The 3,191-nt window shown below is 31.2% G+C and overlaps 1 long non-coding RNA gene across 3 annotated transcripts; it reads right to left on the bottom strand.

Annotated features, from left to right (window-relative positions):
• Window positions 1-935: 935 nt before the first annotated feature.
• Window positions 936-3,191, bottom strand: LOC148282629 (uncharacterized). Of its 3 annotated transcripts, XR_015822056.1 has the most exons (4): window positions 2,902-3,191; window positions 2,411-2,501; window positions 1,730-2,254; window positions 936-1,581 (listed from the first exon to the last, which is right to left on the bottom strand). It is a non-coding gene; the product is annotated as an uncharacterized LOC148282629 (long non-coding RNA). The 3 variants fall into 3 exon arrangements; XR_015822054.1 differs by lacking the exon at window positions 1,730-2,254 and having other exon boundaries at window positions 2,902-3,158; XR_015822055.1 differs by lacking the exon at window positions 936-1,581 and having other exon boundaries at window positions 1,588-2,254; window positions 2,902-3,187.

Below are 3,191 nucleotides of genomic sequence, written 5' to 3'. Positions count from 1 at the left end.
ATATAAACTGTACAGATTTCTTCTGAAAAATTACAATTATTATACACTTACTTCTTACAGACACCATAATATATACTTATAACTTTCATATGTAATAATATACATAACTACAAACTGTAAGTTCGAAACCAAAATGTCTTCAGCGTTTAACTAATAATTTATGTACCCCACAACACAGTATTGTATAACTTTTAACTCTTTAGGAATATCATCTGCTCCCTATCATACAAGTATATGTCCAACCTCTTTGAATCATAATTAAATTCATTTTATTAGTCTGTCAAAATATAATATAGTATTTTACATAGTAACAACAAACATAAAGAATACATTTGTCATTACAAAGCAGACATTGTAATCAATTCATTATTACTCTATTATAGCTATGTAAGTACTCACCTAGAATTTGCATCCATAATTTGGAATCCAAAATACATTACTTATATTGACAGGCTGGAGAAAGTACAAAATATTTTTTTAATATATTTGAATTTCTGATGCTCTTTTACATTTCACTTGAAAGACCTTTATTCTTTCTTTTTCCACTGCTGGTTTTATATTTTTAAACTTATTTGAATTACTTTTAGAATAGCATTTAAAAATAATATATTGCTTTTTTTACCACAATATGTTATTATTTTTTTAAGATGTTTTTTTAAATTAACTTAAATTTATTGTCTTTTTTTCTTTAAATATCTCTTTTTACAAAGAGATATTTAAAGAAGAAAAGTTTGGTTCATATTTGTATAAAGAACTAATATTTTATGAGTTATATGTATATATATGAGTATAAGACCTAATGCTAAACACGAAATCATTTTAGTATAGCATACTTGAGGATTTTTCATTATAATCCTAAATTTACATAAATATCATGTAATAGAAAATATATTATGTGAGTATAAACTACATTTCTCATGATCTAAAAAACGGAGAAGAATACATATAAAATTATAATACAAAATGGAATTACAATAATGTGTACATTCATAAGAGGTATTTAAAACATAATTTGCATCCAGGTAAAAATAGTTTGCTCATATTTATTAGTACATTTTTGTTTTTATGATCAGTATTATTCTGGGAAGTGTTCATTTCAGGGGAGTGTCTGCCTTCCTGGAGGTGGATCTGGTGAGTCCGAAGTAAGTACTGCTGTGGGTATGGTGTCATTGGATTTTTCCATCACAATAGTGAAGGTAGATTTCAGAAAGTCTTGTCTCCCGTCTGTTCTACATTGTATGGCGTTCTGGAATGGTCTTCTTTGGCAGTCAGTAAATATAAATACGTGGCTCGTGTTGAGAAGTTCTTTGTGGATAAAGGTTTTCTTTGGACTGTGGTGGATGCCTGGTGTTTGTCTGATGTCTGCGAGTCTGAGTCGTAGGTCGTTGACGAATGTCCCCTTGTCCTTGCATGTTGAGGCAGTGAAGAAATCGCTCGGGAGCCTGGTAATTTCTGCTGGCAAACATTTGAGTTCGACTCGCACAGCAAATCTAGTAGTACTATCGGGAGAGTATCTACCCTCTCACTACTCGTATCTTGATCTGCACTTGGGTGAAAATAATTTTGTAGTATGTACTTATTCTGAAAATAAAATTCACAATGAATATACAGGAAAGTTATTGCAACCTACCTTATGTATCTAAATAAGAACTTATTACTGGTGTTTATGGAGTTGCTATAAAACTAGTTTGAACTTGTCTCAAATATAAATGGGAGCTCATTTACATACCATATTATTTAATTGAATTCGGTGATAAGAATCCTGGAACAAATGTATTAATAAGTCCCAAGTATGTCTACATTTAATCGTTTTTCTGTGCCATAAGTTTACTCATTAAAAACAATGTTTTGAGTATGTCCAAATGTTTGCAGACAGGCTGGATTTCCTCCCTAGGGAGTTATCTAGTTCTAAATTTGTTGCAACAGAGAGGGAAAACATTTTCGAGAAGGGAATATGGAAGTCTAGGCACTTACAGGGCTTATGCTCTGTCATAGGCTGGTTTAAGTAGGCATTTTACACATTGTAACATTCTCCATTCTGCCTATGTTTTAACATCACATTTCCTCAACTCTTCCATCTGTTTTCTTTTGTGAAGTAAAAGAGCTGAAACTTTTATCATTTGGGTGAGATTTATTCGCCTGAACCAATTCACCTACGACGCAAATTCAGTATTCCCTTCTCAAAAATGTTTTCCCTCTCAGTTGTAACAAAAATTGTTTATATTGGTGACTACTCTTTGGTGTTTGTAGCTTTCTAGAATAAATAAATGTAATAATTAATGCAGAAAAAATATTATAGTAATGTTTATACAAGAATTACATTGGTATACTTATTTGTATCCATCGACAAATTTGTTGTATTCATTTCATGTTCAAAGGGCATATTTTATTTAAAATTCATCAAACTTACTCTGTTAAGATTATGTTCCAGGCATTTTTCTTGGCTCTTTAATATTCATGGAGAACTCCTTATTTTAAATCACACCCATGTGACTTTTAATCTGAAATGTTGTGTGTTATTTCATAAAATGTCAACTTCAAAATAGGTTAGGATTTGGTAAGGTAACCTAATAAAAAGTTTGATAATGTCCTTACAAGACAAAATGCGTCACATTTTACACCCTTGTAAATAAAAAAAATAAAAGGATAATTGAATCCAATAAAAGCATTTTACTTTGGATACCTTACGAAATTTTAATATAGAATTCAACCAATTATCTGCAGACACAATAAATAGGTTAGGATTCCTTGGAATCTATTACGTATAAACAATGTTATAATAAATGTTTTGAATTAGAAAAATAACATTATGATAGATGCTTAGCTTTTTTCTTGTAGCTTATAAACATTTGCTCTGTTATTTTTATATGATTCTATTGTTATTTACATTTTAGTACATACCTGATATTTCAAGCGTTGTCCCGATATTTCTTCACGAACTTTGTTTCAACTCGACTTTTTAATAGTCTTTGCCCTTCCATTACATAAATCGTCATGATTTTTACAAAATTAATCAATATTTCGTCATTTTCAACATTCCGCACCACGTTTGCACTCATTTTGACAGCTAAACGGTAACCGCTTCGCGACAAAAACCGTTCGAAAACAGTTCGCACCGCTGTGACGGCCGTCCTGCAAATGGCGGCACCGTTGCTTCGACGTTACGTTCACGGTCAACGCTCTCTAGGAAA

This window comes from Micrasema longulum, unplaced genomic scaffold (genome assembly GCF_059751315.1).
Source record: "Micrasema longulum isolate JH-2025_06_02 unplaced genomic scaffold, ASM5975131v1 h1tg000308l, whole genome shotgun sequence".
Taxonomy (NCBI): Eukaryota; Metazoa; Arthropoda; class Insecta; order Trichoptera; family Brachycentridae; genus Micrasema; species Micrasema longulum.
This window is presented reverse-complemented; position numbering and strand designations above follow the sequence as displayed.